Source organism: Perognathus longimembris, chromosome 28 (genome assembly GCF_023159225.1).
Source record: "Perognathus longimembris pacificus isolate PPM17 chromosome 28, ASM2315922v1, whole genome shotgun sequence".
NCBI lineage: Eukaryota > Metazoa > Chordata > Mammalia > Rodentia > Heteromyidae > Perognathus > Perognathus longimembris.
The window spans coordinates 37882646-37894954 of NC_063188.1; the positions used below are offsets into that span (position 1 = coordinate 37882646).

General features: G+C 38.8%; 1 protein-coding gene across 2 annotated transcripts in view; it reads right to left on the reverse strand.

The window, feature by feature from the left end:
• The window catches only part of Bex5 (brain expressed X-linked 5), an 851362-nt gene that overhangs the window by 219239 nt on the left and 619814 nt on the right, over positions 1-12309 (reverse strand). The gene's annotated exons all lie outside the window — the stretch shown is intronic.

Here is a 12309-nt window from a genome sequence, read left to right on the forward strand (position 1 = left end):
TGAGAAAGTGGATCAGGACAGAATTTGGAGGAATGCAACACATGTTTTTCATTGCTTTCTGAATTCAAGAATTTATGCTTTTCATGTAGGATAAGTCATCAGGATCATCAGGTGAAGCTCTTGTAACCCCCAAGAGGATTCCTGGTTCTCATCTCTGTTCAGAAAAACCATGGACTTCTGTGTGGGAAGTATGGTTTTAAAGGGACCCAACCTCATTTTGCTCCCATTAGCTCCCTCACTATCATAGAGTATCAGATTTATCCCTTTCTTTATGGTTCTCGGGCTTCAGAGTAGTATCTAAGGTTATATCCATTCTACCTTAATGACTGTTGACTCTTATCCCTAGATTTGTTCTCTGGCCAATGCTTTGGGCTTGGTGATTTGTACCTCTTCCTTTTTTTTTCTTTTGGCAGTATTGGGGTTTGAACTCAGCCTTGTGATCTTTCAGCTTGCTTACTTGCTCAGCTGGCACTCTTTAACTTGAACAATGTCTCCAACCTTGCTTTTCACTGTTTTGTTGTGTTTTTGTTTGTTTGTTTTTTGAGATGGAGTCTCGCAGACCATTCTGTTTGAACTGGCCTTGAACCTGAATCATCTGGATCTCAGCCTCTGAGTAGTTTGGATTAAAAGCGTGAGCCACTGGCATATGGTTTACTATTCTTGATGGTAGTGTGTGTGTGTGTGTGTGTGTGCATGCGTGTGTGTGCACGCACGTGCGCATGCTGATCCTTGGTTAGAGCACAGCTCTTTGTGTGACATAGCCACAAGATAACAACGTCCTTTAGAAGTGTGGTAGTTGGGAGGAAATTAATTCCCCTATTTACACTACCTCATCTATTTTCATACTTTGCAAAGTTGAAGCATTGTTGCTCATGTCACTTGAGACTTTCCTGTTTACACTCAACAAAAGCTAGGTTCTGGGCAGGGGTTTGTAATCAAAGAATGACAGAGTATAGGTTGGATCTGGGATTACCTCAGCCTCTCCTACCCCCAAACCACTTTGTTGTTATAATTCTCTTTATTTTACTAGCCAGAAGCAGGAATGATAGATATTAGGATCCATGTAGCAATACTGTTCTTTCTTTTGACTTTGCTAACTTTTTGTGCATTTGGGAAAAGGCTTAAACTGAAAAAAATATCAAGGTTATGAAATATGCCTTTAGTGTTAACAGCCTTCCCTAGTTTAATTTTCATTTAGGTCAAGTGTAAACCTAGCTTTCATATATTTAGGAGCAAAACTGAAAGACAGTTCGTCACAGTGCTACATTAAGATGGGGAAAATGCAGAATAGTTTATTTTTCAATGAGACCTTTCAACTTAGATGATTTTTGAAGTTCTTTTATAACTTCTTTTTCAATCCACAGAGATCCCGTAGCCTATAATACTAGCTGTGAGTACTTCTCTCAGTATTGGTGATCTTCACAATACAGTTACTGGAGATATTCTGTCTCAAATACCCTGTGGAGTATACTCTTAATCAGTTGATGCCTGTGGACTTTTCCAATATCTGCTAAAGAAAAGGGTGAGTGTGGGATCTGTATGCATTTGTGTCAAAGCAAGACACTGAGGGTCCCTCTTTGGGTAGTAATTGCAGGAGGCAAAATCATCCCCTATTGTTACAAGCATATCATCTGTCATGTGCACTTAAGTTGTTTTTACCTTTCTCAGCAATTAAAACGATGTAACAATGGACATCAAAGTACAAGTTATCAGTTCATCTGAGTATAAATCTAGTGGAGTTGGTGGATTGTGTGATAATTCTCTGTTCAGCTTTTTGAGGAATCTCCAAACTTTTCTATAGTGGCCGCACCATTTTGCATCCTTGTTAGCAATATACAGTTGTTTCAACTTATCTACATCACTGATAATACTTATTTTCCAGTAAATTTAAGATTACTTTTTGAACTCATTCATAAAAGCATAAACTTGTACATTTAATGATATACCGTGCATTTTGATATGTGGACCAGGCTTGTACTGTGCAAATCAGGTTAAACATATCCATGTCCACAAACATGCATCATATACTTATGTGAAAAAATTGTTAGTTTTTTTTAGCTTTTAAATGGTACAGTACATTGTTATCTATGGTTAGCCCCACTGTGCAGTAGCACACTAGAATTTCTAATACCTATCTATCTGAAACTGAGCACCTGTTCATCAACCTCTCCCCACTTGTTCCTGGTGTCTTGTAACAACCATTCTTTTCTGGACTTCCGTCAAATTAGCTTTTAGATTCTACATATGAGCAAACTAATATGAGAGTTGTCTTTTTGTACTTGGCTTATTTCATTTACCATAGTGATCTCCAGTCTTATTCATGTTATGTCCATGTTGTTAAAAATGGCACAATCTCATTCTTTTCATGGTTGAACTGTATTCCATTTCGTGTGTGAGCCACGTTTTCTTTATCCTCACTTCTGGGGACACATAAGTCATTTCCATTTCTTGGCTATCAAAAATAGTTGCTGCAGTGAACACAGAAGTGCAAATATCTCTTCAACATACTGAGTTGTCTATTGGATGTATACCCAATAGTGGGATTCTGGATCACATAGTAGTTCTATTTTTAATTTTTTAAGGAACCTACACACTGTATTATTCAATAAGGGCTGTACTAATTTACATTCCTATGAACAGAATGCAAAAATTTCATTTCCTCTACAGCCCCAGCAGCATTTGCTATCTTCAGTCTTTTTTAATAATAGTCATTGTCATTCGGGTAAGGAATTTTGCTTTTGATTAGCATTTCTCTATGATTAGGTAATTTGGGACCTTTTTTTCTGTACCTATTGGCCATGTGTGCTTTTCTTTTCTTTTAGTACATGTATGTTGACCATGGGCTATTCAGAGATTTTTTTCCATGTTTGGAATTACTAATGTATTCTGGATGTCATCCCATTGTCACAGTGTGCATTGAAAATATTTTCTCCTATTCTGTAGTTTGTCTGTAGTTGTTTCATTTGCTATGCTAAAGCTTTTTAGTCTGATGTAATTCTACTTATCTGTTTTTGTTAATTTTTTTTTGCCAGTCCTGGGTCTTGAACTCAGGGCCTGAGCACTGTCTCTGGCTTCTTTTTGCTCAAGGCTAGCACTCTGCCAACTTGAGCCACAGCGCCACTTCTGGCCTTTTCTGTATATGTAGTGCTGAGGAATCGAACCCAGGGCTTCATGTATATAGGGCGAGCACTCTTGCCACTAGGCCATATTCCCAGCCTCCTGTTTCTATTTCTTGTGCTTTTAGGCTTTTGTCAAAAAAAGAATCTTTCCCCATTCCATTATCTTAAAGCATTTTTCTCTTTTCTTCTAGTAGTTTTAAATCTTATATTTAATTCTTTAACGTATTTCCAGTTACCTTCTGTAACCAGTAACAGGGAAGATTTTAGCAATCAATGATCGATTCTTCTGTATGTGACAGGGGTACAGATGCCAAGGAAATCATTTGGTACATAACAGAACAGACACATATGCTTCTTTTTGAATGTTTGTGGCCATGTACTTGTATCGATAATTCTGAATGACTGTAGGATGATATTATAAAGATGTTGTACATATCCAAATGGTCCTTGGCAGAATTTTTTCCCATTCTTGGGGATATCCAATTTTCTCAGTATTATTTATTTGAAATACTGTCCTTTTGCCCAATGTATGCTCTTAGCACCTTAGTTGAAAATCAGTTGACTATGCATGTGTGAATTTACTTCTAGACTATGATGTTCCACTAATTTGTATGTTTTTTGTTGTTGTTGTTGTTGTTGTTTTGTCAATTGTGGCTATTGAACTCAGGGCCTGGTCACTATCCCTGAGCTAACACTCTACCACTTGAGTCACAGCTCCACTTCCAGGTTTTGAGTGATTAATTATGAGAGTCTCGCTGGGTCTTTTGTGCCTGGGTTGATTTCAAACCGTGATCTTCAGATCTCAGCCTCCTGAGTAGCTATGATTACAAGCTTGAGCCACTGGTGCCCCAGCTTGCAGTTTGTGTAGGAATCATGTAGTATAATGCTTCTTATTTTGTTCTTTTTGCTCAAGATGGAGGCTGGGATGACAAGGATAGCAGACTTGTTTCCTGCTTTTAGTTTATTCATGAGTCTAGGTAATCAATGCTGTCACATTACTTTATGGGCAGGGAAACAGTAGCTCACACAATCATTTAAACACAGGACTGATTGAATGTCTAACTGTGTGATGTGTGCATAGGAATTAAATTTCTGGTTTTTGGATTTATTTATTTTATTTTTAGTTGCTTGATTAAAACTGTAATAATCTGTGACCATGGAGAGCTTTATGGTTTCTTTTAAGAACTCTGCATCAGGTGAATTGGAAGACTCTTATATGTTGTTTCTTTTTTCTACAGCCTTGAGAATATTTTCTATCTTTTACTTTTGAGAGCTTGTTTATATTTTAGGACAGGCTTGATTAAGTCTGGCTGGTGACCTTTGATGTTCTTTTACCTGCATATTTAGGGGAAATTATTATTTTTTAGTTGTTATTATTTGGTAGTACTGATGTTTGAACCTAGGGCCTTGCTCTTGCGTGGCAAGCACTCTACCACTTGATCTACTCCCTCAGTGGCTTGCTGGCTTTTGTTGCCCATGCTGGCTTTGTACTGCAAATTTCCTATATACCTTCCTTGTAAGGTTTTGTTTGAGTGTGAACTACCATACTTACCTTGTTTGTTGAGATAGTATATCACTAACTTTTTCCTTGGGCTGATCTTAGTCTGTGATCCTCTTAATCTCTGTCCTTTGAGTAGCTGGGATTGTAGGTAGGAGCCACTGTGGCCAACCCTGTTACTATTTCTTTGAATAAGCTTTTTACTACTTTGTTATTTTTAAGACCTTCCCAAATTCTCCAAATTAAAACCTATTAATGTTGTTGAAAATTACCTATACATTTTCTTCCTTCATCATCTTTTAAACTCTTCATATTTTAAATAGCTTGTCTCTTAGCTCACTAATTCTTCTCTTTGATCTTTACTCCTAATGGTACTTTCTCATTTCTTATTTCACTTAGCACATATTTTTTATTTTGTGTGTCTATACTGGGGCTTGAAATCAGGGCCTGGGCACTGTCCCTTAACTTTTTCACTCAAAGCTGGCACTGTACCACTTTAACCATAGCTCAGTTTCAGGCTTTTTGATGTTTAATTGGAGACAAAAATCTCAAGGACTTTCCTAATTTAGCTACCTTTGAATCCTTAGAACTCAGCCTCCTGAGTAGTTAGGATTATGGAAATGAGTGCCTGGCTTAGGATATTTTTAAAGTTAGGAATTTTGATTTGATAGATTTGAACTGCTTCCATCTCTTTGAGAAACTTAACATGTCTCTAGCATATTAACACATTTTCCTACATTTCCTTACAGCTTCTATTTTCCTGAAACAATTGTTTTGAATTCTCCTGAGAATTTGCAGGTATTGGTTCCTGTATGGTTGGTTTCTGGCCCCTTAGGTGAGCTCATGGTTCTCAGAAAGTTCTTGATGCTTGTTGACATATGACATCTGCAAATGGTAGCTTAGGTGTTTATTCCAGCCCTAATAAGATGTCTTTCTGCAACTCTAAGCAGGTCACTTATTTTCTCTGAGCCTGTTGACGTCCACTATTTCAGCACTACATAGTGCTCAGGCTCAAGTTTGCTAAGAATTTTCTTGGGATGTGTTATCACTGTTTTAGCACTGGTAGGTGAGCCAAGCCACAGTTTGTCCCAAATCTGAAATTAGTGTGTTGTTCAGAATGAACTGAAAGAGTGCCTAAAAAAGAATACTATACCCCACAAGCCTCCATCTAAGGTCAAATTAGGCCCAAGTGGCTTGTCCACCATATTTAACCTATGTTCAGATACTTTGGGACCTTGCACAGATCTAGGTATAATCAACATGCAAGGATTAGTTACAAGCTCCTATGCAGTGACTTGGCACCTATCTCACTTTTCTTCTCCCCAATGGACAAGTACTCCATGTTAAGCCACTTGCTGTTAGGAGGAATGCAGTATGAAGTTCTATGACCAGTAGTCACAATGTTTGATCATATTCATCTCCCATAGCCCTTGAAGCCAGTACAGTACAAGAGTAGCAGCAGGACCCACACTAGTATGCATTGCATTGTTAATGTAGATGTGGTCCTTTGAACACTACAACCAGACACAGGTTATGTTAGAATAGATAATGAGTTGGCTGGGACCACAATTCTCTACTTGGCACCAGGATGGGTCCAGAGTCAACATCTAGCTATGCTGATATGTGGAAAGGATTGTTAGGTCTGCCTACTGTTGGGTTTCATTAGCCCAGTAATGAGTCTCAAGGCAAAATTCTGTGCTTGTTTTCCTGCTTTATCCACTAATGGGAGGAGTCTTCTTCACTGCATTCCCAACACTGGAAGAAGGGTTGTGGAGGCAGACAACCTGCCCAGGTTGATGCTAAGCTAGATTGCATCAAAGCTCACAGCTGCAGTGATATGCTTGTTTTCAGGTGTGTGTGTGTGTGTGTGTGTGTGTGTGTGTGTGTGTGTGTGTGTGTGTGTACATGCCAGGCCTACCCCAATGGCTGCTTGTAATATAGGCCAAACACAAGTCTGGCCTACCAGAACACCCATATATGAACACTTTCCTGGGGATAATGGCCTTTGGGTGGTTATGTTTGGTGTTTAATCTCATTTCCACAGGCTCAGCCATAGGCTCCAAAGAAGTCTTATATTCACTTTTCTGTCCTGCTACTTGGCAAGATGGAGTATTGCTTCTCCATTTGCTATCTAATGTTGGGAGAGGAAAGACGGAGGCTGTCTGGCTGTGTAGGATCCAGAGGCTCAAGACAGAGGTCTTGGCCTGACAGAAAGGGCTGTGGGGTTCTGTACTGTACTGGGTCTCCTTCTGCTGAGCCTGATAATGGATATCAAGTCTAAGATTCAGACTCATTTCTCTCTCCTATGCCAGTTAAGATGTGTTTCTCTCTTCTCACTATATGTGATGTGAAGAGTGTTTCTTTCCCATCTTCCTCAATGTATATCTTTGTTATATGAAAACAAGGTACTATGGTCTCTCATCTGGCTTCATTAGCACTTGAGGATAGTTTGGTCTGTGAACAGCTCTTCATCCTGATTGTCCGGAGATCATTGGCGGGTTTTAACCAGCAGCCATCTTGTTCTGACCTCTCTGTTAGAAAAATGAAGGAGAAAGGAAGGAAACAGGCCAGGTTTGATCTCAACAGGCTAGAACTGTTTATTGCCAGTGAGGGACACAGACCTTCCTGTGGGTACGGAGGCTGTGTCAGGGAGAAAAATTGGAGTCAAGGTTTTTATAGCATCTGAGCAAGAGAACATGGGTTACATGAGTTTAAGATGGGGAGTGTAGGAAGATAATAGGGTAAGTACTCCCTTATCCAAGGTCTCAAGCTTTTAAAAGTTCACATAGCTCTACATCTGTCTTGCCTAGACAGTTTGACCTTCACAGGATACAGTTTTTAGTCTTCCAACCTCTTAACATTTTTCTGTCCTCACAGCTTGGTCTGAGAGCCTTATAGGCTAGGCCCACAGTGGAATGTTTACAGCCAGGCTCCTGTTGGATTGCCCTGCTTGTGTCAGGCAGTCTGTGCATACCTTTGGTGGCTTGCTTGGCATCTGTATGCACCTGGGAAAACAGGGTGGGGTCAGGCCTTCATATTCAATCCATGGATATATAGAAAGAATGGGCCAAGAGGGGAGAGGTAAGTAATTCCTTTATATAGGGTCTTTGGGTACGTGAAAAGAATGGGCTGAGAGAGGAGCAGCATGGAGTTAGGAGAACAAAGCATGTTCCCATCAGTCTCCATTATTTTTTGATGACCATCCTAATAGGTACTGTCTATTTGTACTTCTCTAATGACTAATGCTGTTCAGCATTGATTACTATAACTTTACAATAAGTTTTGAAGTCAGGAAATGTAAATGCAACAAGATTTTTAAAAATTCTGAATCCTTTTCCATCCAAATGAATTTTAGAGCCAGATTTTCATTTATATAAAAAGGCCTCAGGCTGAACCCCTGTTGCTCATTCCCAAATCCTAGCTACTCGAGAGTGTGAAATCTGGAGGATATTATTTGAAAGTCAGCCCTGGGCATTTCCAAAATGGCCAGAAAGGACTGGGAATGTGGCTTAGCGGTAGAGTGCTTGCCTAGCATGCATGAAGCCCTGGGTTTGATTCCTCAGCATCACATAAACAGAAAAAGCTGTGGAAGTCCAAGTCTCAGGACTGGCAAAAAATAGCCAGAAAAACCTTAGCTGGAAGCATGAACCAAGCGGTAGAGCACAAGCTAAGCAAGCCAGCCAACCTGTAGTGAGGTCCTGAGTGTATACACTGGTACTGGCAAAAACAAACCGAACCAACAGACCCTTTGGAGTCATTGAGATTTTGATATGAATTTCATTGAAAGTATAGGTTGTTTTTGAGGTATTGATATGTCTACAGTATAGGTTTCCAATCTAGTTCAACATGGAATATCTTTACATTTACATCTTTAACAATGTGTTATTAGAGTTTTAGATAGATAAATTCTTCACTTCCATGGTTAAATTTATTCCTAGGTGTTCCATTCATTTATATACCATTGTAAATGTAATTATTTGCTTTCCTCCTCTCCTTTCTTGACACTGGGTCTCACTATGTAGCTTAGGCTGACCTCCAAATCTATGTAGCCTAGGCTAATGTTGAACTTACAGTCCTTTCAGGCAGTCCATTGCTGGTATATGCAAATATACCTGATAATTATGACTTGATCTTGTAACTCCTAACTTTGCTAAATTTGCTTATGAACTCCAGGAATGATCTTGTGGATTCTTTGAAAATAGGTTTTTGTAGGATTATGCCATTTATAAATAGGAATACTTTTCCTTCTTCTTTTCCTATGTAGATACCTTTAATTTCTTTTAACTGTGTCATTGCTCTGGCTAGAATTTCTAGCAAAATGTTGAAAACAATGGCAAAATGAGCACATTTATGTTGCTCCTGAACCTCCTCTTTATGTTTTTAGTCTTTCTGCTGTGTATGGTGTTAGTTGTAGGTTTTCTTACATGGCCTACTATGTTAAAGGTGTTCTCTTCTATGCCTATGAGCATATTTTTTTAAGGATGAAAAGGTATCAGATTTTATCAGATACTTTTGTGTGTCAGTGAAGATGATCACATGGAGATTTTTTTCTTGTTAAAAATGTACCTAAGCTGGACACTGGTAGCTCATGCCTATAAACTTAGCTATTTAGGAGGCTGAGATCAGAGGGTTGTGGTTCAAATCCAGTCCCAGGCAGACAGATCCTACACATTCTTATCTCCAATTAACCATCCAAAAGCCAGAGCAAGAGGAGTGGCTTAAGTGATAGCATGCCACATGTGAGCAAGGAAGCTGAGTACTCAAGACCTTGAGTTCAAATTCCAGAAACATCACAGTGTGTGTTAGTTCATATTCTGTTGCTAGAATAAAATAAAAAAATTTAAACAATGCAAGATTTTTTGGTTCATGATTCTTGAGCCTGTGAAGTTCAAGGTGCTGGACAGGCACATACACTGAAGACCTTCTTCCTGCATCATAACATATGTATGTATATATGTAAGTATATATATATATATGTTATAGTTATATAGATATGTATATATATATATGTGTACATAAAGAGAGAAATACAAACACATGCACAGACATAGACACATACTGAGAAACAGAGGAACAGACAGAGACAGAGAAAAACAGAGGCAGAGAGAATATGAGAATGGGAGAAGGAATGAACTTAAATGAGAATGGAAGTGGTTAAATTTATACCAGACCTACTCTTGAGGTAACTAATTCATTCTCGTAGCAACAACATTAACTCATTAAAGAAGGTACAACATGCATGACCTTCTCTTAAAAGACCTACTTTTTTGTTTGGTCCTGTTTTGGAAACTTTTTGTGCACTGGTTTGATCTTTTTATTGTTACCAGTCTGTTGTGATTTTTTTTGTTTCTTTTTGAATCTATGTAAGTTGTATTTTTAGAAGTTTTTCAGTTACCTAATGTCGTATAATAATTGGTGTATACAACTGTTAATTGTTTTCTTTTAATCTTTTTAGATTTCTCTATCGCTAATAATAACGTCCTCACTTCCATTTATCATTTTGTTAGTCTAAAGGGTTATAAATTTCGTTGGTCTTTTTTTCTTTGCTTTTTGTCCTTTGTGCCAGTACTGGGGCTTGAACTCAGGGCCCTTGACTCTCCCTTGGCTTTTCTTTTACCAGTCCTGGGCCTTAGATTCAGGGCCTGAGCACTGTCCCTGGCTTCTTTTTGCTCAAGGCTAGCATTCTGCCACTTGAGCCACAGCGCCACTTCTGGCCTTTTTCTATATATATGGTGCTGAGGAATCAAACCCAGGGCTTCATGTACATGATGCAAACACACTTGCCACTAGGCCATAGTCCCAGCTCTTGGCTTTTGCTCTCAAGACTGATCCTTGTCACTGGAGCCACACCTCTACTTCCAGTTTTTGGTGGAGATATCTCAGACTTTCCTGTTCAGGCTGGCTTCAAACTGCAATCCTCAGATCTCAGCTAGGATTACAGGCATGAACCACCAGTGCCCAGTTATTATGGTACATTTTTATAATTGATAAATGAATAATGATACAGTTTTACTGTAAGGAAACTTGAGTCATAAGTCATGAGATTATCAGGATAAAGAAAGGGGAGAAAGCAAACCCAACAGACCAACAGACTTTATTTAGGAGGGAAGCTTGGGAAGGGTGACCAATTCTCCTTCAGCATAGCTGAAGGGGAAATGGTATGCTCCTCTTACAACTTTCTTTAAATATTAGGTAGAAAAAGTAATGTTGGAGGCAGGGGGAGATGGAAGGAGGCAAAATGGATGAAGAGTGGATGAACAATGTTATTTTGACTGAGGAGTTTCAAGGTTTTCAACAGCATCTGTGTTCATTAGGGACGCTGACTTTGTCCTTGGTATCAGGCTGTCTTCCAAGACTACTGGTACATTTGCGCAAGAGGAAGGGGAGGGGAGATGGTTCAGTGGAGTCTGCAGCAAGGACAGTTTTAAAATATGGGTGTCAGGGTGTGGGGTAGGGAGGGGAAGTGAGTCCTTTCAGTTTAGATCATTTTCCATCACTCCTGACTCTGGAAAAGCATAAAAACAAGGGGAAGGGGATGCCATTGTCTGACTACTTCCTGTTGATGTGGGGTGATGATGTGAGTAGAGGTCTTATGCATTCAGTGTCAAGTCTTAAACTTTTCAGCCAAAAAGAAATAGCTTTGACGTGCTCCTGGGTTACTGCATGAGAGAGAGGTGTTATGTGATTGGTCAGGAACTTCTCTGTGAGCTGACTTGAGTGCTACAGAGGATTAAATCTGTAATGACAAAAGACTTAAGAGTAGTTATGTTGGAAATTTGAAACAACTTATTACACAATTTACTTATTTCCATTGCACACTAAGTAAGACTGACAGCACTGTAGATGCCAATAGGTCTTTTGGTTACAATAGATGCAGGCTTGCTTGTTGTTTGTCTCCCCTCCCCGCCCCCAGCTTTGTATGAAGGAGGCTTATATATTGCATACATACTAGTAACAGTAGTTTTACATCAGGGTATTAATTTTGACCTCAGGAAAAAATCTTCAGGTCACAGACAATTACATACCGAAGTTTGACATTTTTGTAAGCTCTGTTTTATAAAACTCAAGACATATACCATCTGGTACTTACTTGAACATTCTGTGGTTTGTCTTACTTTTTCTCTTTCTAACAAATATTTAAGACAATTCTTCCCACATCCTTACTTATCTAAAGGAAACCATTTTTGTTTCCTCAATTCCCATTCCCAAGTCTTTCCCTACACTGTTTTATAAGCTCTGTTTTTGTCAAACTCAACGCATCCATTTTCCTTTTCACTTCCTTATCTCCTTATCGTTTTTTCTTTAATCTGAATTTTGAAATAACTCTTAGAAAACCTTTAAACTTGAATAACATAGTTTTAGAAAATACTTTCTACTTGTGCTTTCAACAAACAGATATCCCCTCTTAAGCATACATAGATAACTGAGAATAGCATGCATTTAAAACACTGCTAGCAATGTCTTCTGGCTAACAGAGCATCTCAGCACAGCTGGTGATAAACCTCAGAGTTGTCAGTGACGTTCAACAAAGTTGTAATAAATAGCAAAGCTTCCAACTTGGCAAACTTGAGTGAGGGATGTTCTTTTGCTTTTTACTTAATGTGAGACACTGAAGCTAATGAAGAAACTGAGGTAGATTTCAGAAATCTGTAAATTTGACTCTTCAGTAAGGGAGAGACTAAACTATGTAGA